Raw genomic sequence first — 22,530 nt, forward strand, 5'->3', positions numbered from 1 at the left:
AGGAAGTGTGAAAAGTGAATGGGCCAAATTGAGGTGCATATGAAGACGTATGCTTTCTTCCAATTCATTAAATCGGGCTAATATGAATCAGGTGAATTGAGTTCTGCTTTTGGAAACTGGGTTAAGAAGGGGTGCACCGTTCCTGGAGGTACTGCAATACCAGGTCAATGCGTGGAGTGGACAGAGCAAGCTCTTTTTCCATCTCCCTGTTCTAAAAATCCATTTAATATATGGTCCCCAGATAGGGGACGTATCAGATATTAAACTGATAAGAACAGATACTACACTTGATCTTAGCCAAAAGGCCGAGAAGCGATAACCAGAATTGGTTTGGGCCTCGAGTGGCACCCTGGCCTATGCCGGACACATCTTAGGGAGAGAGAGCGAGAGGGAGACAAACCCACGCCTACACAAGACATTTTGTCACCCAAGCCAACCCTTGAAAAGGCTGCTTTGCAGAGCCAAAACAAGAAGAATGGTGCGTTTTGCAGCCGCCGCCCACTGCAATGAATCTGAATAACTCCTCCTTTAGGGCGCAAGCAACTCCCCTCCCCCTTGCAGTCTTTCCAATTCACGATACAAAAAGACGGACAGGACAGGTTGCCTGACTTTCCGTCACTGCCACCCTTTGCCATCCTTACCCGTAGAAAGCCCTTTCATCATCCCCAAACCCTAATCTTTTCCCTTTCCTTCCCAGCCCCCAAACCCTGCCCTCTGTACCTTTCTCACCACCCGCTTCCCTTCTCCTGTCATCCCCCTACCACCCGGGAAAAAAAGAGATTGCCCCCTCCTTCCACTAGCCCACCCTCCCACCCAAAGAACAACTTCTTCTGCGCAGCTTGTTTTCTAGGCAGCAGCGCTATTGTGATGTCATCGGGGGGCATTGTGACAAGCCGCCAGTGTTCCGTCTCTTCATGTTGTGCACAGTTCAAACGGAAAATACATCAACAGGCAGACTACAGAAAAGCTTACTATCAAAGGTTAGAGGGGGGCTTTCTCAGAGGGCTTTTTACAGTTTTTCTATTCCCAATTAGCCGTTTAAGTGTACTTATTGAAAGTAGTAATTCTTTCATAGGCCGCCCTTTCTTAGTATTTGACGTTCCTTATATTGCGGTATGAGGCTTCGCAGTAGGTTGCAAACATTCATCACCCATGACTGTCCCCAATTGAGCTCAGAAGCTCAATGTCTATCATGACCTCTCTTTTAGAATGTCCAAGAGCAAGCAAACTATTCCTCCAGGAGAGGGCGCCAACAGACTACTAAAGAGATCATCATTACTCAAAGAAAACCCCAAAAACCAATGCATGATAGGAATAAACAGGTAACTTTCTTTGGAGTGGAAGCGGAGAGATCGCACCAGATGCCAATTCTAGATGTTATCACACCTGTGGTCACTGCAGCAGCAGGTGAATCCACTTTGTCCAAAAGGGATCTATTCCATTCAATTGCAAATGATCTAGATAAGACAGAGAACTGCAGCACGGGGACATAGCCGAGTTGGTCAGGTTGAGTGGTGATGAGTTTGCTATTTGGATGAATAAAGAAAGTCAAAAGTGTGAAAGATAAAAAACAAAAGGAGGAAGTGTGAAAAGTGAATGGGCCAAATTGAGGTGCATATGAAGACGTATGCTTTCTTCCAATTCATTAAATCGGGCTAATATGAATCAGGTGAATTGAGTTCTGCTTTTGGAAACTGGGTTAAGAAGGGGTGCACCGTTCCTGGAGGTACTGCAATACCAGGTCAATGCGTGGAGTGGACAGAGCAAGCTCTTTTTCCATCTCCCTGTTCTAAAAATCCATTTAATATATGGTCCCCAGATAGGGGACGTATCAGATATTAAACTGATAAGAACAGATACTACACTTGATCTTAGCCAAAAGGCCGAGAAGCGATAACCAGAATTGGTTTGGGCCTCGAGTGGCACCCTGGCCTATGCCGGACACATCTTAGGGAGAGAGAGCGAGAGGGAGACAAACCCACGCCTACACAAGACATTTTGTCACCCAAGCCAACCCTTGAAAAGGCTGCTTTGCAGAGCCAAAACAAGAAGAATGGTGCGTTTTGCAGCCGCCGCCCACTGCAATGAATCTGAATAACTCCTCCTTTAGGGCGCAAGCAACTCCCCTCCCCCTTGCAGTCTTTCCAATTCACGATACAAAAAGACGGACAGGACAGGTTGCCTGACTTTCCGTCACTGCCACCCTTTGCCATCCTTACCCGTAGAAAGCCCTTTCATCATCCCCAAACCCTAATCTTTTCCCTTTCCTTCCCAGCCCCCAAACCCTGCCCTCTGTACCTTTCTCACCACCCGCTTCCCTTCTCCTGTCATCCCCCTACCACCCGGGAAAAAAAGAGATTGCCCCCTCCTTCCACTAGCCCACCCTCCCACCCAAAGAACAACTTCTTCTGCGCAGCTTGTTTTCTAGGCAGCAGCGCTATTGTGATGTCATCGGGGGGCATTGTGACAAGCCGCCAGTGTTCCGTCTCTTCATGTTGTGCACAGTTCAAACGGAAAATACATCAACAGGCAGACTACAGAAAAGCTTACTATCAAAGGTTAGAGGGGGGCTTTCTCAGAGGGCTTTTTACAGTTTTTCTATTCCCAATTAGCCGTTTAAGTGTACTTATTGAAAGTAGTAATTCTTTCATAGGCCGCCCTTTCTTAGTATTTGACGTTCCTTATATTGCGGTATGAGGCTTCGCAGTAGGTTGCAAACATTCATCACCCATGACTGTCCCCAATTGAGCTCAGAAGCTCAATGTCTATCATGACCTCTCTTTTAGAATGTCCAAGAGCAAGCAAACTATTCCTCCAGGAGAGGGCGCCAACAGACTACTAAAGAGATCATCATTACTCAAAGAAAACCCCAAAAACCAATGCATGATAGGAATAAACAGGTAACTTTCTTTGGAGTGGAAGCGGAGAGATCGCACCAGATGCCAATTCTAGATGTTATCACACCTGTGGTCACTGCAGCAGCAGGTGAATCCACTTTGTCCAAAAGGGATCTATTCCATTCAATTGCAAATGATCTAGATAAGACAGAGAACTGCAGCACGGGGACATAGCCGAGTTGGTCAGGTTGAGTGGTGATGAGTTTGCTATTTGGATGAATAAAGAAAGTCAAAAGTGTGAAAGATAAAAAACAAAAGGAGGAAGTGTGAAAAGTGAATGGGCCAAATTGAGGTGCATATGAAGACGTATGCTTTCTTCCAATTCATTAAATCGGGCTAATATGAATCAGGTGAATTGAGTTCTGCTTTTGGAAACTGGGTTAAGAAGGGGTGCACCGTTCCTGGAGGTACTGCAATACCAGGTCAATGCGTGGAGTGGACAGAGCAAGCTCTTTTTCCATCTCCCTGTTCTAAAAATCCATTTAATATATGGTCCCCAGATAGGGGACGTATCAGATATTAAACTGATAAGAACAGATACTACACTTGATCTTAGCCAAAAGGCCGAGAAGCGATAACCAGAATTGGTTTGGGCCTCGAGTGGCACCCTGGCCTATGCCGGACACATCTTAGGGAGAGAGAGCGAGAGGGAGACAAACCCACGCCTACACAAGACATTTTGTCACCCAAGCCAACCCTTGAAAAGGCTGCTTTGCAGAGCCAAAACAAGAAGAATGGTGCGTTTTGCAGCCGCCGCCCACTGCAATGAATCTGAATAACTCCTCCTTTAGGGCGCAAGCAACTCCCCTCCCCCTTGCAGTCTTTCCAATTCACGATACAAAAAGACGGACAGGACAGGTTGCCTGACTTTCCGTCACTGCCACCCTTTGCCATCCTTACCCGTAGAAAGCCCTTTCATCATCCCCAAACCCTAATCTTTTCCCTTTCCTTCCCAGCCCCCAAACCCTGCCCTCTGTACCTTTCTCACCACCCGCTTCCCTTCTCCTGTCATCCCCCTACCACCCGGGAAAAAAAGAGATTGCCCCCTCCTTCCACTAGCCCACCCTCCCACCCAAAGAACAACTTCTTCTGCGCAGCTTGTTTTCTAGGCAGCAGCGCTATTGTGATGTCATCGGGGGGCATTGTGACAAGCCGCCAGTGTTCCGTCTCTTCATGTTGTGCACAGTTCAAACGGAAAATACATCAACAGGCAGACTACAGAAAAGCTTACTATCAAAGGTTAGAGGGGGGCTTTCTCAGAGGGCTTTTTACAGTTTTTCTATTCCCAATTAGCCGTTTAAGTGTACTTATTGAAAGTAGTAATTCTTTCATAGGCCGCCCTTTCTTAGTATTTGACGTTCCTTATATTGCGGTATGAGGCTTCGCAGTAGGTTGCAAACATTCATCACCCATGACTGTCCCCAATTGAGCTCAGAAGCTCAATGTCTATCATGACCTCTCTTTTAGAATGTCCAAGAGCAAGCAAACTATTCCTCCAGGAGAGGGCGCCAACAGACTACTAAAGAGATCATCATTACTCAAAGAAAACCCCAAAAACCAATGCATGATAGGAATAAACAGGTAACTTTCTTTGGAGTGGAAGCGGAGAGATCGCACCAGATGCCAATTCTAGATGTTATCACACCTGTGGTCACTGCAGCAGCAGGTGAATCCACTTTGTCCAAAAGGGATCTATTCCATTCAATTGCAAATGATCTAGATAAGACAGAGAACTGCAGCACGGGGACATAGCCGAGTTGGTCAGGTTGAGTGGTGATGAGTTTGCTATTTGGATGAATAAAGAAAGTCAAAAGTGTGAAAGATAAAAAACAAAAGGAGGAAGTGTGAAAAGTGAATGGGCCAAATTGAGGTGCATATGAAGACGTATGCTTTCTTCCAATTCATTAAATCGGGCTAATATGAATCAGGTGAATTGAGTTCTGCTTTTGGAAACTGGGTTAAGAAGGGGTGCACCGTTCCTGGAGGTACTGCAATACCAGGTCAATGCGTGGAGTGGACAGAGCAAGCTCTTTTTCCATCTCCCTGTTCTAAAAATCCATTTAATATATGGTCCCCAGATAGGGGACGTATCAGATATTAAACTGATAAGAACAGATTTTGATTTAATGAAGCTTTCCAAAGCACCACAAAAAATGCATGACCGAAGTCACACCAAAAACAGTGCAAAGGCTAGGATTCGTGTGGACCCCACCGTGAGGAGAGGGTCCCCAAAAATCAACCCCGTCCCTCCGAGCCAGAAGGCCACAGCAAGGGTCAGGGATCTTCGGTGCTCTCCCAAGCCGAAGCCTGGTTGAGCCTTGTCGTTGCTCCCAGCGTCCACCCAGGCATCTTACCCAAGTGGAGTAGAGAGCTACTAGTTGTTGGTTTCGCAGCCGAAACTGCCCGGACCGTCAACCGGTGTTGGTTTCTCAGCCCAAGGCTAACCGGACCTCCAACCGGGTGTTGGTTTCTCAGCCGAAGCTGACCCAGACCTCCAACCGGGTGTTGGTTTCTCAGCCGAAGCTGACCCAGACCTCCAACCGGGTGTTAGTTTCTCAGCCCAAAGCTGACCAGACCTCCGACCGGGATTATAAAAATTTCCCTTCCTAGCCAGAAGGCCGGGATAGGGTAATATGCTCAAAAAGTATGAAAAGGCAAGGTACGGTGTGCTACAGAGCCCAAGGCTTGCCGGGGTCCCAAGCCAGCAAGCTCAGACTCACTCCAGGGTCGTCAGTCCTGGGGCACGTTGTACCATAGCCCCCCACCCTTACTCAGTCTAATAGCCTCGATCCTGGTAGGGCCATGTTTTCCTCTAGATGAATATACTATCCACCCAGAGTACTAGCAAGCGCAACCTTCCAGTGTGCATTGTATCATTGTACTAAGGTGGCCTGGAGCTTAAACCACCTCTTCGAACAACACTACACTTGATCTTAGCCAAAAGGCCGAGAAGCGATAACCAGAATTGGTTTGGGCCTCGAGTGGCACCCTGGCCTATGCCGGACACATCTTAGGGAGAGAGAGCGAGAGGGAGACAAACCCACGCCTACACAAGACATTTTGTCACCCAAGCCAACCCTTGAAAAGGCTGCTTTGCAGAGCCAAAACAAGAAGAATGGTGCGTTTTGCAGCCGCCGCCCACTGCAATGAATCTGAATAACTCCTCCTTTAGGGCGCAAGCAACTCCCCTCCCCCTTGCAGTCTTTCCAATTCACGATACAAAAAGACGGACAGGACAGGTTGCCTGACTTTCCGTCACTGCCACCCTTTGCCATCCTTACCCGTAGAAAGCCCTTTCATCATCCCCAAACCCTAATCTTTTCCCTTTCCTTCCCAGCCCCCAAACCCTGCCCTCTGTACCTTTCTCACCACCCGCTTCCCTTCTCCTGTCATCCCCCTACCACCCGGGAAAAAAAGAGATTGCCCCCTCCTTCCACTAGCCCACCCTCCCACCCAAAGAACAACTTCTTCTGCGCAGCTTGTTTTCTAGGCAGCAGCGCTATTGTGATGTCATCGGGGGGCATTGTGACAAGCCGCCAGTGTTCCGTCTCTTCATGTTGTGCACAGTTCAAACGGAAAATACATCAACAGGCAGACTACAGAAAAGCTTACTATCAAAGGTTAGAGGGGGGCTTTCTCAGAGGGCTTTTTACAGTTTTTCTATTCCCAATTAGCCGTTTAAGTGTACTTATTGAAAGTAGTAATTCTTTCATAGGCCGCCCTTTCTTAGTATTTGACGTTCCTTATATTGCGGTATGAGGCTTCGCAGTAGGTTGCAAACATTCATCACCCATGACTGTCCCCAATTGAGCTCAGAAGCTCAATGTCTATCATGACCTCTCTTTTAGAATGTCCAAGAGCAAGCAAACTATTCCTCCAGGAGAGGGCGCCAACAGACTACTAAAGAGATCATCATTACTCAAAGAAAACCCCAAAAACCAATGCATGATAGGAATAAACAGGTAACTTTCTTTGGAGTGGAAGCGGAGAGATCGCACCAGATGCCAATTCTAGATGTTATCACACCTGTGGTCACTGCAGCAGCAGGTGAATCCACTTTGTCCAAAAGGGATCTATTCCATTCAATTGCAAATGATCTAGATAAGACAGAGAACTGCAGCACGGGGACATAGCCGAGTTGGTCAGGTTGAGTGGTGATGAGTTTGCTATTTGGATGAATAAAGAAAGTCAAAAGTGTGAAAGATAAAAAACAAAAGGAGGAAGTGTGAAAAGTGAATGGGCCAAATTGAGGTGCATATGAAGACGTATGCTTTCTTCCAATTCATTAAATCGGGCTAATATGAATCAGGTGAATTGAGTTCTGCTTTTGGAAACTGGGTTAAGAAGGGGTGCACCGTTCCTGGAGGTACTGCAATACCAGGTCAATGCGTGGAGTGGACAGAGCAAGCTCTTTTTCCATCTCCCTGTTCTAAAAATCCATTTAATATATGGTCCCCAGATAGGGGACGTATCAGATATTAAACTGATAAGAACAGATACTACACTTGATCTTAGCCAAAAGGCCGAGAAGCGATAACCAGAATTGGTTTGGGCCTCGAGTGGCACCCTGGCCTATGCCGGACACATCTTAGGGAGAGAGAGCGAGAGGGAGACAAACCCACGCCTACACAAGACATTTTGTCACCCAAGCCAACCCTTGAAAAGGCTGCTTTGCAGAGCCAAAACAAGAAGAATGGTGCGTTTTGCAGCCGCCGCCCACTGCAATGAATCTGAATAACTCCTCCTTTAGGGCGCAAGCAACTCCCCTCCCCCTTGCAGTCTTTCCAATTCACGATACAAAAAGACGGACAGGACAGGTTGCCTGACTTTCCGTCACTGCCACCCTTTGCCATCCTTACCCGTAGAAAGCCCTTTCATCATCCCCAAACCCTAATCTTTTCCCTTTCCTTCCCAGCCCCCAAACCCTGCCCTCTGTACCTTTCTCACCACCCGCTTCCCTTCTCCTGTCATCCCCCTACCACCCGGGAAAAAAAGAGATTGCCCCCTCCTTCCACTAGCCCACCCTCCCACCCAAAGAACAACTTCTTCTGCGCAGCTTGTTTTCTAGGCAGCAGCGCTATTGTGATGTCATCGGGGGGCATTGTGACAAGCCGCCAGTGTTCCGTCTCTTCATGTTGTGCACAGTTCAAACGGAAAATACATCAACAGGCAGACTACAGAAAAGCTTACTATCAAAGGTTAGAGGGGGGCTTTCTCAGAGGGCTTTTTACAGTTTTTCTATTCCCAATTAGCCGTTTAAGTGTACTTATTGAAAGTAGTAATTCTTTCATAGGCCGCCCTTTCTTAGTATTTGACGTTCCTTATATTGCGGTATGAGGCTTCGCAGTAGGTTGCAAACATTCATCACCCATGACTGTCCCCAATTGAGCTCAGAAGCTCAATGTCTATCATGACCTCTCTTTTAGAATGTCCAAGAGCAAGCAAACTATTCCTCCAGGAGAGGGCGCCAACAGACTACTAAAGAGATCATCATTACTCAAAGAAAACCCCAAAAACCAATGCATGATAGGAATAAACAGGTAACTTTCTTTGGAGTGGAAGCGGAGAGATCGCACCAGATGCCAATTCTAGATGTTATCACACCTGTGGTCACTGCAGCAGCAGGTGAATCCACTTTGTCCAAAAGGGATCTATTCCATTCAATTGCAAATGATCTAGATAAGACAGAGAACTGCAGCACGGGGACATAGCCGAGTTGGTCAGGTTGAGTGGTGATGAGTTTGCTATTTGGATGAATAAAGAAAGTCAAAAGTGTGAAAGATAAAAAACAAAAGGAGGAAGTGTGAAAAGTGAATGGGCCAAATTGAGGTGCATATGAAGACGTATGCTTTCTTCCAATTCATTAAATCGGGCTAATATGAATCAGGTGAATTGAGTTCTGCTTTTGGAAACTGGGTTAAGAAGGGGTGCACCGTTCCTGGAGGTACTGCAATACCAGGTCAATGCGTGGAGTGGACAGAGCAAGCTCTTTTTCCATCTCCCTGTTCTAAAAATCCATTTAATATATGGTCCCCAGATAGGGGACGTATCAGATATTAAACTGATAAGAACAGATACTACACTTGATCTTAGCCAAAAGGCCGAGAAGCGATAACCAGAATTGGTTTGGGCCTCGAGTGGCACCCTGGCCTATGCCGGACACATCTTAGGGAGAGAGAGCGAGAGGGAGACAAACCCACGCCTACACAAGACATTTTGTCACCCAAGCCAACCCTTGAAAAGGCTGCTTTGCAGAGCCAAAACAAGAAGAATGGTGCGTTTTGCAGCCGCCGCCCACTGCAATGAATCTGAATAACTCCTCCTTTAGGGCGCAAGCAACTCCCCTCCCCCTTGCAGTCTTTCCAATTCACGATACAAAAAGACGGACAGGACAGGTTGCCTGACTTTCCGTCACTGCCACCCTTTGCCATCCTTACCCGTAGAAAGCCCTTTCATCATCCCCAAACCCTAATCTTTTCCCTTTCCTTCCCAGCCCCCAAACCCTGCCCTCTGTACCTTTCTCACCACCCGCTTCCCTTCTCCTGTCATCCCCCTACCACCCGGGAAAAAAAGAGATTGCCCCCTCCTTCCACTAGCCCACCCTCCCACCCAAAGAACAACTTCTTCTGCGCAGCTTGTTTTCTAGGCAGCAGCGCTATTGTGATGTCATCGGGGGGCATTGTGACAAGCCGCCAGTGTTCCGTCTCTTCATGTTGTGCACAGTTCAAACGGAAAATACATCAACAGGCAGACTACAGAAAAGCTTACTATCAAAGGTTAGAGGGGGGCTTTCTCAGAGGGCTTTTTACAGTTTTTCTATTCCCAATTAGCCGTTTAAGTGTACTTATTGAAAGTAGTAATTCTTTCATAGGCCGCCCTTTCTTAGTATTTGACGTTCCTTATATTGCGGTATGAGGCTTCGCAGTAGGTTGCAAACATTCATCACCCATGACTGTCCCCAATTGAGCTCAGAAGCTCAATGTCTATCATGACCTCTCTTTTAGAATGTCCAAGAGCAAGCAAACTATTCCTCCAGGAGAGGGCGCCAACAGACTACTAAAGAGATCATCATTACTCAAAGAAAACCCCAAAAACCAATGCATGATAGGAATAAACAGGTAACTTTCTTTGGAGTGGAAGCGGAGAGATCGCACCAGATGCCAATTCTAGATGTTATCACACCTGTGGTCACTGCAGCAGCAGGTGAATCCACTTTGTCCAAAAGGGATCTATTCCATTCAATTGCAAATGATCTAGATAAGACAGAGAACTGCAGCACGGGGACATAGCCGAGTTGGTCAGGTTGAGTGGTGATGAGTTTGCTATTTGGATGAATAAAGAAAGTCAAAAGTGTGAAAGATAAAAAACAAAAGGAGGAAGTGTGAAAAGTGAATGGGCCAAATTGAGGTGCATATGAAGACGTATGCTTTCTTCCAATTCATTAAATCGGGCTAATATGAATCAGGTGAATTGAGTTCTGCTTTTGGAAACTGGGTTAAGAAGGGGTGCACCGTTCCTGGAGGTACTGCAATACCAGGTCAATGCGTGGAGTGGACAGAGCAAGCTCTTTTTCCATCTCCCTGTTCTAAAAATCCATTTAATATATGGTCCCCAGATAGGGGACGTATCAGATATTAAACTGATAAGAACAGATACTACACTTGATCTTAGCCAAAAGGCCGAGAAGCGATAACCAGAATTGGTTTGGGCCTCGAGTGGCACCCTGGCCTATGCCGGACACATCTTAGGGAGAGAGAGCGAGAGGGAGACAAACCCACGCCTACACAAGACATTTTGTCACCCAAGCCAACCCTTGAAAAGGCTGCTTTGCAGAGCCAAAACAAGAAGAATGGTGCGTTTTGCAGCCGCCGCCCACTGCAATGAATCTGAATAACTCCTCCTTTAGGGCGCAAGCAACTCCCCTCCCCCTTGCAGTCTTTCCAATTCACGATACAAAAAGACGGACAGGACAGGTTGCCTGACTTTCCGTCACTGCCACCCTTTGCCATCCTTACCCGTAGAAAGCCCTTTCATCATCCCCAAACCCTAATCTTTTCCCTTTCCTTCCCAGCCCCCAAACCCTGCCCTCTGTACCTTTCTCACCACCCGCTTCCCTTCTCCTGTCATCCCCCTACCACCCGGGAAAAAAAGAGATTGCCCCCTCCTTCCACTAGCCCACCCTCCCACCCAAAGAACAACTTCTTCTGCGCAGCTTGTTTTCTAGGCAGCAGCGCTATTGTGATGTCATCGGGGGGCATTGTGACAAGCCGCCAGTGTTCCGTCTCTTCATGTTGTGCACAGTTCAAACGGAAAATACATCAACAGGCAGACTACAGAAAAGCTTACTATCAAAGGTTAGAGGGGGGCTTTCTCAGAGGGCTTTTTACAGTTTTTCTATTCCCAATTAGCCGTTTAAGTGTACTTATTGAAAGTAGTAATTCTTTCATAGGCCGCCCTTTCTTAGTATTTGACGTTCCTTATATTGCGGTATGAGGCTTCGCAGTAGGTTGCAAACATTCATCACCCATGACTGTCCCCAATTGAGCTCAGAAGCTCAATGTCTATCATGACCTCTCTTTTAGAATGTCCAAGAGCAAGCAAACTATTCCTCCAGGAGAGGGCGCCAACAGACTACTAAAGAGATCATCATTACTCAAAGAAAACCCCAAAAACCAATGCATGATAGGAATAAACAGGTAACTTTCTTTGGAGTGGAAGCGGAGAGATCGCACCAGATGCCAATTCTAGATGTTATCACACCTGTGGTCACTGCAGCAGCAGGTGAATCCACTTTGTCCAAAAGGGATCTATTCCATTCAATTGCAAATGATCTAGATAAGACAGAGAACTGCAGCACGGGGACATAGCCGAGTTGGTCAGGTTGAGTGGTGATGAGTTTGCTATTTGGATGAATAAAGAAAGTCAAAAGTGTGAAAGATAAAAAACAAAAGGAGGAAGTGTGAAAAGTGAATGGGCCAAATTGAGGTGCATATGAAGACGTATGCTTTCTTCCAATTCATTAAATCGGGCTAATATGAATCAGGTGAATTGAGTTCTGCTTTTGGAAACTGGGTTAAGAAGGGGTGCACCGTTCCTGGAGGTACTGCAATACCAGGTCAATGCGTGGAGTGGACAGAGCAAGCTCTTTTTCCATCTCCCTGTTCTAAAAATCCATTTAATATATGGTCCCCAGATAGGGGACGTATCAGATATTAAACTGATAAGAACAGATAAAGATTTAATGAAGCTTTCCAAAGCACCGCAAAAAATGCATGACCGAAGTCACACCAAAAACAGTGCAAAGGCTAGGATTCGTGTGGACCCCTCCGTGAGGAGAGGGTCCCCAAAAATCAACCCCGTCCCTCCGAGCCAGAAGGCCACAGCAAGGGTCAGGGATCTTCGGTGCTCCCCCAAGCCGAAGCCTGGTTGAGCCTTGTCGTTGCTCCCAGCGTCCACCCAGGCATCTTACCCAAGTGGAGTAGAGAGCTACTAGTTGTTGGTTTCGCAGCCGAAACTGCCCGGACCGTCAACCGGTGTTGGTTTCTCAGCCCAAGGCTAACCGGACCTCCAACCGGGTGTTGGTTTCTCAGCCGAAGCTGACCCGGACCTCCAACCGGGTGTTGGTTTCTCAGCCGAAGCTGACCCGGACCTCCAACCGGGTGTTGGTTTCTCAGCCGAAGCTGACCCGGACCTCCAACCGGGTGTTGGTTTCTCAGCCCAAAGCTGAACGGACCTCCGACCATGATTATAAAAATTTCCCTTCCTAGCCAGAAGGCCGGGATAGAGCAATATGCTCAGAAAGTATGAAAGGGCAAGGTACGGTGTGCTACAGAGCCCAAGGCTTGCCGGGGTCCAAAGCCAGCAAGCTCAGACTCACTCCAGGGTCGTCAATCCTGGGGCACATTGCACCATAGCCCCCACACTTACTCAGTCTAATAGCCTCGATCCTGGTAGGGCCATGGTTTCCTCTAGATGGATATACTATCCTCCCAAAGTACTAACAAGCGCAACCTTCCAGTGTGCATTGCATCATTGTACTAAGGTGGCCGGAGCCTTAAACCACCTTTTCGAACGATACTACACTTGATCTTAGCCAAAAGGCCGAGAAGCGATAACCAGAATTGGTTTGGGCCTCGAGTGGCACCCTGGCCTATGCCGGACACATCTTAGGGAGAGAGAGCGAGAGGGAGACAAACCCACGCCTACACAAGACATTTTGTCACCCAAGCCAACCCTTGAAAAGGCTGCTTTGCAGAGCCAAAACAAGAAGAATGGTGCGTTTTGCAGCCGCCGCCCACTGCAATGAATCTGAATAACTCCTCCTTTAGGGCGCAAGCAACTCCCCTCCCCCTTGCAGTCTTTCCAATTCACGATACAAAAAGACGGACAGGACAGGTTGCCTGACTTTCCGTCACTGCCACCCTTTGCCATCCTTACCCGTAGAAAGCCCTTTCATCATCCCCAAACCCTAATCTTTTCCCTTTCCTTCCCAGCCCCCAAACCCTGCCCTCTGTACCTTTCTCACCACCCGCTTCCCTTCTCCTGTCATCCCCCTACCACCCGGGAAAAAAAGAGATTGCCCCCTCCTTCCACTAGCCCACCCTCCCACCCAAAGAACAACTTCTTCTGCGCAGCTTGTTTTCTAGGCAGCAGCGCTATTGTGATGTCATCGGGGGGCATTGTGACAAGCCGCCAGTGTTCCGTCTCTTCATGTTGTGCACAGTTCAAACGGAAAATACATCAACAGGCAGACTACAGAAAAGCTTACTATCAAAGGTTAGAGGGGGGCTTTCTCAGAGGGCTTTTTACAGTTTTTCTATTCCCAATTAGCCGTTTAAGTGTACTTATTGAAAGTAGTAATTCTTTCATAGGCCGCCCTTTCTTAGTATTTGACGTTCCTTATATTGCGGTATGAGGCTTCGCAGTAGGTTGCAAACATTCATCACCCATGACTGTCCCCAATTGAGCTCAGAAGCTCAATGTCTATCATGACCTCTCTTTTAGAATGTCCAAGAGCAAGCAAACTATTCCTCCAGGAGAGGGCGCCAACAGACTACTAAAGAGATCATCATTACTCAAAGAAAACCCCAAAAACCAATGCATGATAGGAATAAACAGGTAACTTTCTTTGGAGTGGAAGCGGAGAGATCGCACCAGATGCCAATTCTAGATGTTATCACACCTGTGGTCACTGCAGCAGCAGGTGAATCCACTTTGTCCAAAAGGGATCTATTCCATTCAATTGCAAATGATCTAGATAAGACAGAGAACTGCAGCACGGGGACATAGCCGAGTTGGTCAGGTTGAGTGGTGATGAGTTTGCTATTTGGATGAATAAAGAAAGTCAAAAGTGTGAAAGATAAAAAACAAAAGGAGGAAGTGTGAAAAGTGAATGGGCCAAATTGAGGTGCATATGAAGACGTATGCTTTCTTCCAATTCATTAAATCGGGCTAATATGAATCAGGTGAATTGAGTTCTGCTTTTGGAAACTGGGTTAAGAAGGGGTGCACCGTTCCTGGAGGTACTGCAATACCAGGTCAATGCGTGGAGTGGACAGAGCAAGCTCTTTTTCCATCTCCCTGTTCTAAAAATCCATTTAATATATGGTCCCCAGATAGGGGACGTATCAGATATTAAACTGATAAGAACAGATACTACACTTGATCTTAGCCAAAAGGCCGAGAAGCGATAACCAGAATTGGTTTGGGCCTCGAGTGGCACCCTGGCCTATGCCGGACACATCTTAGGGAGAGAGAGCGAGAGGGAGACAAACCCACGCCTACACAAGACATTTTGTCACCCAAGCCAACCCTTGAAAAGGCTGCTTTGCAGAGCCAAAACAAGAAGAATGGTGCGTTTTGCAGCCGCCGCCCACTGCAATGAATCTGAATAACTCCTCCTTTAGGGCGCAAGCAACTCCCCTCCCCCTTGCAGTCTTTCCAATTCACGATACAAAAAGACGGACAGGACAGGTTGCCTGACTTTCCGTCACTGCCACCCTTTGCCATCCTTACCCGTAGAAAGCCCTTTCATCATCCCCAAACCCTAATCTTTTCCCTTTCCTTCCCAGCCCCCAAACCCTGCCCTCTGTACCTTTCTCACCACCCGCTTCCCTTCTCCTGTCATCCCCCTACCACCCGGGAAAAAAAGAGATTGCCCCCTCCTTCCACTAGCCCACCCTCCCACCCAAAGAACAACTTCTTCTGCGCAGCTTGTTTTCTAGGCAGCAGCGCTATTGTGATGTCATCGGGGGGCATTGTGACAAGCCGCCAGTGTTCCGTCTCTTCATGTTGTGCACAGTTCAAACGGAAAATACATCAACAGGCAGACTACAGAAAAGCTTACTATCAAAGGTTAGAGGGGGGCTTTCTCAGAGGGCTTTTTACAGTTTTTCTATTCCCAATTAGCCGTTTAAGTGTACTTATTGAAAGTAGTAATTCTTTCATAGGCCGCCCTTTCTTAGTATTTGACGTTCCTTATATTGCGGTATGAGGCTTCGCAGTAGGTTGCAAACATTCATCACCCATGACTGTCCCCAATTGAGCTCAGAAGCTCAATGTCTATCATGACCTCTCTTTTAGAATGTCCAAGAGCAAGCAAACTATTCCTCCAGGAGAGGGCGCCAACAGACTACTAAAGAGATCATCATTACTCAAAGAAAACCCCAAAAACCAATGCATGATAGGAATAAACAGGTAACTTTCTTTGGAGTGGAAGCGGAGAGATCGCACCAGATGCCAATTCTAGATGTTATCACACCTGTGGTCACTGCAGCAGCAGGTGAATCCACTTTGTCCAAAAGGGATCTATTCCATTCAATTGCAAATGATCTAGATAAGACAGAGAACTGCAGCACGGGGACATAGCCGAGTTGGTCAGGTTGAGTGGTGATGAGTTTGCTATTTGGATGAATAAAGAAAGTCAAAAGTGTGAAAGATAAAAAACAAAAGGAGGAAGTGTGAAAAGTGAATGGGCCAAATTGAGGTGCATATGAAGACGTATGCTTTCTTCCAATTCATTAAATCGGGCTAATATGAATCAGGTGAATTGAGTTCTGCTTTTGGAAACTGGGTTAAGAAGGGGTGCACCGTTCCTGGAGGTACTGCAATACCAGGTCAATGCGTGGAGTGGACAGAGCAAGCTCTTTTTCCATCTCCCTGTTCTAAAAATCCATTTAATATATGGTCCCCAGATAGGGGACGTATCAGATATTAAACTGATAAGAACAGATACTACACTTGATCTTAGCCAAAAGGCCGAGAAGCGATAACCAGAATTGGTTTGGGCCTCGAGTGGCACCCTGGCCTATGCCGGACACATCTTAGGGAGAGAGAGCGAGAGGGAGACAAACCCACGCCTACACAAGACATTTTGTCACCCAAGCCAACCCTTGAAAAGGCTGCTTTGCAGAGCCAAAACAAGAAGAATGGTGCGTTTTGCAGCCGCCGCCCACTGCAATGAATCTGAATAACTCCTCCTTTAGGGCGCAAGCAACTCCCCTCCCCCTTGCAGTCTTTCCAATTCACGATACAAAAAGACGGACAGGACAGGTTGCCTGACTTTCCGTCACTGCCACCCTTTGCCATCCTTACCCGTAGAAAGCCCTTTCATCATCCCCAAACCCTAATCTTTTCCCTTTCCTTCCCAGCCCCCAAACCCTGCCCTCTGTACCTTTCTCACCACCCGCTTCCCTTCTCCTGTCATCCCCCTACCACCCGGGAAAAAAAGAGATTGCCCCCTCCTTCCACTAGCCCACCCTCCCACCCAAAGAACAACTTCTTCTGCGCAGCTTGTTTTCTAGGCAGCAGCGCTATTGTGATGTCATCGGGGGGCATTGTGACAAGCCGCCAGTGTTCCGTCTCTTCATGTTGTGCACAGTTCAAACGGAAAATACATCAACAGGCAGACTACAGAAAAGCTTACTATCAAAGGTTAGAGGGGGGCTTTCTCAGAGGGCTTTTTACAGTTTTTCTATTCCCAATTAGCCGTTTAAGTGTACTTATTGAAAGTAGTAATTCTTTCATAGGCCGCCCTTTCTTAGTATTTGACGTTCCTTATATTGCGGTATGAGGCTTCGCAGTAGGTTGCAAACATTCATCACCCATGACTGTCCCCAATTGAGCTCAGAAGCTCAATGTCTATCATGACCTCTCTTTTAGAATGTCCAAGAGCAAGCAAACTATTCCTCCAGGAGAGGGCGCCAACAGACTACTAAAGAGATCATCATTACTCAAAGAAAACCCCAAAAACCAATGCATGATAGGAATAAACAGGTAACTTTCTTTGGAGTGGAAGCGGAGAGATCGCACCAGATGCCAATTCTAGATGTTATCACACCTGTGGTCACTGCAGCAGCAGGTGAATCCACTTTGTCCAAAAGGGATCTATTCCATTCAATTGCAAATGATCTAGATAAGACAGAGAACTGCAGCACGGGGACATAGCCGAGTTGGTCAGGTTGAGTGGTGATGAGTTTGCTATTTGGATGAATAAAGAAAGTCAAAAGTGTGAAAGATAAAAAACAAAAGGAGGAAGTGTGAAAAGTGAATGGGCCAAATTGAGGTGCATATGAAGACGTATGCTTTCTTCCAATTCATTAAATCGGGCTAATATGAATCAGGTGAATTGAGTTCTGCTTTTGGAAACTGGGTTAAGAAGGGGTGCACCGTTCCTGGAGGTACTGCAATACCAGGTCAATGCGTGGAGTGGACAGAGCAAGCTCTTTTTCCATCTCCCTGTTCTAAAAATCCATTTAATATATGGTCCCCAGATAGGGGACGTATCAGATATTAAACTGATAAGAACAGATACTACACTTGATCTTAGCCAAAAGGCCGAGAAGCGATAACCAGAATTGGTTTGGGCCTCGAGTGGCACCCTGGCCTATGCCGGACACATCTTAGGGAGAGAGAGCGAGAGGGAGACAAACCCACGCCTACACAAGACATTTTGTCACCCAAGCCAACCCTTGAAAAGGCTGCTTTGCAGAGCCAAAACAAGAAGAATGGTGCGTTTTGCAGCCGCCGCCCACTGCAATGAATCTGAATAACTCCTCCTTTAGGGCGCAAGCAACTCCCCTCCCCCTTGCAGTCTTTCCAATTCACGATACAAAAAGACGGACAGGACAGGTTGCCTGACTTTCCGTCACTGCCACCCTTTGCCATCCTTACCCGTAGAAAGCCCTTTCATCATCCCCAAACCCTAATCTTTTCCCTTTCCTTCCCAGCCCCCAAACCCTGCCCTCTGTACCTTTCTCACCACCCGCTTCCCTTCTCCTGTCATCCCCCTACCACCCGGGAAAAAAAGAGATTGCCCCCTCCTTCCACTAGCCCACCCTCCCACCCAAAGAACAACTTCTTCTGCGCAGCTTGTTTTCTAGGCAGCAGCGCTATTGTGATGTCATCGGGGGGCATTGTGACAAGCCGCCAGTGTTCCGTCTCTTCATGTTGTGCACAGTTCAAACGGAAAATACATCAACAGGCAGACTACAGAAAAGCTTACTATCAAAGGTTAGAGGGGGGCTTTCTCAGAGGGCTTTTTACAGTTTTTCTATTCCCAATTAGCCGTTTAAGTGTACTTATTGAAAGTAGTAATTCTTTCATAGGCCGCCCTTTCTTAGTATTTGACGTTCCTTATATTGCGGTATGAGGCTTCGCAGTAGGTTGCAAACATTCATCACCCATGACTGTCCCCAATTGAGCTCAGAAGCTCAATGTCTATCATGACCTCTCTTTTAGAATGTCCAAGAGCAAGCAAACTATTCCTCCAGGAGAGGGCGCCAACAGACTACTAAAGAGATCATCATTACTCAAAGAAAACCCCAAAAACCAATGCATGATAGGAATAAACAGGTAACTTTCTTTGGAGTGGAAGCGGAGAGATCGCACCAGATGCCAATTCTAGATGTTATCACACCTGTGGTCACTGCAGCAGCAGGTGAATCCACTTTGTCCAAAAGGGATCTATTCCATTCAATTGCAAATGATCTAGATAAGACAGAGAACTGCAGCACGGGGACATAGCCGAGTTGGTCAGGTTGAGTGGTGATGAGTTTGCTATTTGGATGAATAAAGAAAGTCAAAAGTGTGAAAGATAAAAAACAAAAGGAGGAAGTGTGAAAAGTGAATGGGCCAAATTGAGGTGCATATGAAGACGTATGCTTTCTTCCAATTCATTAAATCGGGCTAATATGAATCAGGTGAATTGAGTTCTGCTTTTGGAAACTGGGTTAAGAAGGGGTGCACCGTTCCTGGAGGTACTGCAATACCAGGTCAATGCGTGGAGTGGACAGAGCAAGCTCTTTTTCCATCTCCCTGTTCTAAAAATCCATTTAATATATGGTCCCCAGATAGGGGACGTATCAGATATTAAACTGATAAGAACAGATACTACACTTGATCTTAGCCAAAAGGCCGAGAAGCGATAACCAGAATTGGTTTGGGCCTCGAGTGGCACCCTGGCCTATGCCGGACACATCTTAGGGAGAGAGAGCGAGAGGGAGACAAACCCACGCCTACACAAGACATTTTGTCACCCAAGCCAACCCTTGAAAAGGCTGCTTTGCAGAGCCAAAACAAGAAGAATGGTGCGTTTTGCAGCCGCCGCCCACTGCAATGAATCTGAATAACTCCTCCTTTAGGGCGCAAGCAACTCCCCTCCCCCTTGCAGTCTTTCCAATTCACGATACAAAAAGACGGACAGGACAGGTTGCCTGACTTTCCGTCACTGCCACCCTTTGCCATCCTTACCCGTAGAAAGCCCTTTCATCATCCCCAAACCCTAATCTTTTCCCTTTCCTTCCCAGCCCCCAAACCCTGCCCTCTGTACCTTTCTCACCACCCGCTTCCCTTCTCCTGTCATCCCCCTACCACCCGGGAAAAAAAGAGATTGCCCCCTCCTTCCACTAGCCCACCCTCCCACCCAAAGAACAACTTCTTCTGCGCAGCTTGTTTTCTAGGCAGCAGCGCTATTGTGATGTCATCGGGGGGCATTGTGACAAGCCGCCAGTGTTCCGTCTCTTCATGTTGTGCACAGTTCAAACGGAAAATACATCAACAGGCAGACTACAGAAAAGCTTACTATCAAAGGTTAGAGGGGGGCTTTCTCAGAGGGCTTTTTACAGTTTTTCTATTCCCAATTAGCCGTTTAAGTGTACTTATTGAAAGTAGTAATTCTTTCATAGGCCGCCCTTTCTTAGTATTTGACGTTCCTTATATTGCGGTATGAGGCTTCGCAGTAGGTTGCAAACATTCATCACCCATGACTGTCCCCAATTGAGCTCAGAAGCTCAATGTCTATCATGACCTCTCTTTTAGAATGTCCAAGAGCAAGCAAACTATTCCTCCAGGAGAGGGCGCCAACAGACTACTAAAGAGATCATCATTACTCAAAGAAAACCCCAAAAACCAATGCATGATAGGAATAAACAGGTAACTTTCTTTGGAGTGGAAGCGGAGAGATCGCACCAGATGCCAATTCTAGATGTTATCACACCTGTGGTCACTGCAGCAGCAGGTGAATCCACTTTGTCCAAAAGGGATCTATTCCATTCAATTGCAAATGATCTAGATAAGACAGAGAACTGCAGCACGGGGACATAGCCGAGTTGGTCAGGTTGAGTGGTGATGAGTTTGCTATTTGGATGAATAAAGAAAGTCAAAAGTGTGAAAGATAAAAAACAAAAGGAGGAAGTGTGAAAAGTGAATGGGCCAAATTGAGGTGCATATGAAGACGTATGCTTTCTTCCAATTCATTAAATCGGGCTAATATGAATCAGGTGAATTGAGTTCTGCTTTTGGAAACTGGGTTAAGAAGGGGTGCACCGTTCCTGGAGGTACTGCAATACCAGGTCAATGCGTGGAGTGGACAGAGCAAGCTCTTTTTCCATCTCCCTGTTCTAAAAATCCATTTAATATATGGTCCCCAGATAGGGGACGTATCAGATATTAAACTGATAAGAACAGATACTACACTTGATCTTAGCCAAAAGGCCGAGAAGCGATAACCAGAATTGGTTTGGGCCTCGAGTGGCACCCTGGCCTATGCCGGACACATCTTAGGGAGAGAGAGCGAGAGGGAGACAAACCCACGCCTACACAAGACATTTTGTCACCCAAGCCAACCCTTGAAAAGGCTGCTTTGCAGAGCCAAAACAAGAAGAATGGTGCGTTTTGCAGCCGCCGCCCACTGCAATGAATCTGAATAACTCCTCCTTTAGGGCGCAAGCAACTCCCCTCCCCCTTGCAGTCTTTCCAATTCACGATACAAAAAGACGGACAGGACAGGTTGCCTGACTTTCCGTCACTGCCACCCTTTGCCATCCTTACCCGTAGAAAGCCCTTTCATCATCCCCAAACCCTAATCTTTTCCCTTTCCTTCCCAGCCCCCAAACCCTGCCCTCTGTACCTTTCTCACCACCCGCTTCCCTTCTCCTGTCATCCCCCTACCACCCGGGAAAAAAAGAGATTGCCCCCTCCTTCCACTAGCCCACCCTCCCACCCAAAGAACAACTTCTTCTGCGCAGCTTGTTTTCTAGGCAGCAGCGCTATTGTGATGTCATCGGGGGGCATTGTGACAAGCCGCCAGTGTTCCGTCTCTTCATGTTGTGCACAGTTCAAACGGAAAATACATCAACAGGCAGACTACAGAAAAGCTTACTATCAAAGGTTAGAGGGGGGCTTTCTCAGAGGGCTTTTTACAGTTTTTCTATTCCCAATTAGCCGTTTAAGTGTACTTATTGAAAGTAGTAATTCTTTCATAGGCCGCCCTTTCTTAGTATTTGACGTTCCTTATATTGCGGTATGAGGCTTCGCAGTAGGTTGCAAACATTCATCACCCATGACTGTCCCCAATTGAGCTCAGAAGCTCAATGTCTATCATGACCTCTCTTTTAGAATGTCCAAGAGCAAGCAAACTATTCCTCCAGGAGAGGGCGCCAACAGACTACTAAAGAGATCATCATTACTCAAAGAAAACCCCAAAAACCAATGCATGATAGGAATAAACAGGTAACTTTCTTTGGAGTGGAAGCGGAGAGATCGCACCAGATGCCAATTCTAGATGTTATCACACCTGTGGTCACTGCAGCAGCAGGTGAATCCACTTTGTCCAAAAGGGATCTATTCCATTCAATTGCAAATGATCTAGATAAGACAGAGAACTGCAGCACGGGGACATAGCCGAGTTGGTCAGGTTGAGTGGTGATGAGTTTGCTATTTGGATGAATAAAGAAAGTCAAAAGTGTGAAAGATAAAAAACAAAAGGAGGAAGTGTGAAAAGTGAATGGGCCAAATTGAGGTGCATATGAAGACGTATGCTTTCTTCCAATTCATTAAATCGGGCTAATATGAATCAGGTGAATTGAGTTCTGCTTTTGGAAACTGGGTTAAGAAGGGGTGCACCGTTCCTGGAGGTACTGCAATACCAGGTCAATGCGTGGAGTGGACAGAGCAAGCTCTTTTTCCATCTCCCTGTTCTAAAAATCCATTTAATATATGGTCCCCAGATAGGGGACGTATCAGATATTAAACTGATAAGAACAGATACTACACTTGATCTTAGCCAAAAGGCCGAGAAGCGATAACCAGAATTGGTTTGGGCCTCGAGTGGCACCCTGGCCTATGCCGGACACAT

General features: G+C 46.9%; 14 non-coding genes and 1 pseudogene across 14 annotated transcripts; all 15 read right to left on the reverse strand.

The window, feature by feature from the left end:
- Positions 1–126: 126 nt before the first annotated feature.
- LOC142271421 (U2 spliceosomal RNA) lies at positions 127–317 on the reverse strand. The gene has a single exon (XR_012736479.1). It is a non-coding gene; the product is annotated as a U2 spliceosomal RNA (small nuclear RNA).
- A 1,387-nt stretch (positions 318–1,704) lies between these two features.
- On the reverse strand, positions 1,705–1,895 carry LOC142271422 (U2 spliceosomal RNA). Its single transcript, XR_012736480.1, has one exon. It is a non-coding gene; the product is annotated as a U2 spliceosomal RNA (small nuclear RNA).
- Positions 1,896–3,282: 1,387 nt separating this feature from the next.
- LOC142271423 (U2 spliceosomal RNA) lies at positions 3,283–3,473 on the reverse strand. Its single transcript, XR_012736481.1, has one exon. It is a non-coding gene; the product is annotated as a U2 spliceosomal RNA (small nuclear RNA).
- Positions 3,474–4,860: 1,387 nt separating this feature from the next.
- LOC142271438 (U2 spliceosomal RNA) lies at positions 4,861–5,056 on the reverse strand. Its single transcript, XR_012736494.1, has one exon. It is a non-coding gene; the product is annotated as a U2 spliceosomal RNA (small nuclear RNA).
- A 2,185-nt stretch (positions 5,057–7,241) lies between these two features.
- LOC142271425 (U2 spliceosomal RNA) lies at positions 7,242–7,432 on the reverse strand. Its single transcript, XR_012736483.1, has one exon. It is a non-coding gene; the product is annotated as a U2 spliceosomal RNA (small nuclear RNA).
- A 1,387-nt stretch (positions 7,433–8,819) lies between these two features.
- Positions 8,820–9,010, reverse strand: LOC142271426 (U2 spliceosomal RNA). Its single transcript, XR_012736484.1, has one exon. It is a non-coding gene; the product is annotated as a U2 spliceosomal RNA (small nuclear RNA).
- A 1,387-nt stretch (positions 9,011–10,397) lies between these two features.
- On the reverse strand, positions 10,398–10,588 carry LOC142271427 (U2 spliceosomal RNA). Its single transcript, XR_012736485.1, has one exon. It is a non-coding gene; the product is annotated as a U2 spliceosomal RNA (small nuclear RNA).
- A 1,387-nt stretch (positions 10,589–11,975) lies between these two features.
- LOC142271439 (U2 spliceosomal RNA) lies at positions 11,976–12,167 on the reverse strand. The gene has a single exon (XR_012736495.1). It is a non-coding gene; the product is annotated as a U2 spliceosomal RNA (small nuclear RNA).
- Positions 12,168–12,868: 701 nt separating this feature from the next.
- Positions 12,869–13,010, reverse strand: LOC142271442 (U2 spliceosomal RNA; annotated as a pseudogene).
- A 1,387-nt stretch (positions 13,011–14,397) lies between these two features.
- Positions 14,398–14,588, reverse strand: LOC142271428 (U2 spliceosomal RNA). Its single transcript, XR_012736486.1, has one exon. It is a non-coding gene; the product is annotated as a U2 spliceosomal RNA (small nuclear RNA).
- Positions 14,589–15,975: 1,387 nt separating this feature from the next.
- Positions 15,976–16,166, reverse strand: LOC142271429 (U2 spliceosomal RNA). Its single transcript, XR_012736487.1, has one exon. It is a non-coding gene; the product is annotated as a U2 spliceosomal RNA (small nuclear RNA).
- Positions 16,167–17,553: 1,387 nt separating this feature from the next.
- Positions 17,554–17,744, reverse strand: LOC142271431 (U2 spliceosomal RNA). Its single transcript, XR_012736488.1, has one exon. It is a non-coding gene; the product is annotated as a U2 spliceosomal RNA (small nuclear RNA).
- Positions 17,745–19,131: 1,387 nt separating this feature from the next.
- LOC142271432 (U2 spliceosomal RNA) lies at positions 19,132–19,322 on the reverse strand. The gene has a single exon (XR_012736489.1). It is a non-coding gene; the product is annotated as a U2 spliceosomal RNA (small nuclear RNA).
- A 1,387-nt stretch (positions 19,323–20,709) lies between these two features.
- Positions 20,710–20,900, reverse strand: LOC142271433 (U2 spliceosomal RNA). Its single transcript, XR_012736490.1, has one exon. It is a non-coding gene; the product is annotated as a U2 spliceosomal RNA (small nuclear RNA).
- Positions 20,901–22,287: 1,387 nt separating this feature from the next.
- LOC142271434 (U2 spliceosomal RNA) lies at positions 22,288–22,478 on the reverse strand. Its single transcript, XR_012736491.1, has one exon. It is a non-coding gene; the product is annotated as a U2 spliceosomal RNA (small nuclear RNA).
- Between the last annotated feature and the right edge of the window lie 52 nt (positions 22,479–22,530).

Source organism: Anomaloglossus baeobatrachus, unplaced genomic scaffold (genome assembly GCF_048569485.1).
Source record: "Anomaloglossus baeobatrachus isolate aAnoBae1 unplaced genomic scaffold, aAnoBae1.hap1 Scaffold_3366, whole genome shotgun sequence".
Classification (NCBI taxonomy): Eukaryota; Metazoa; Chordata; class Amphibia; order Anura; family Aromobatidae; genus Anomaloglossus; species Anomaloglossus baeobatrachus.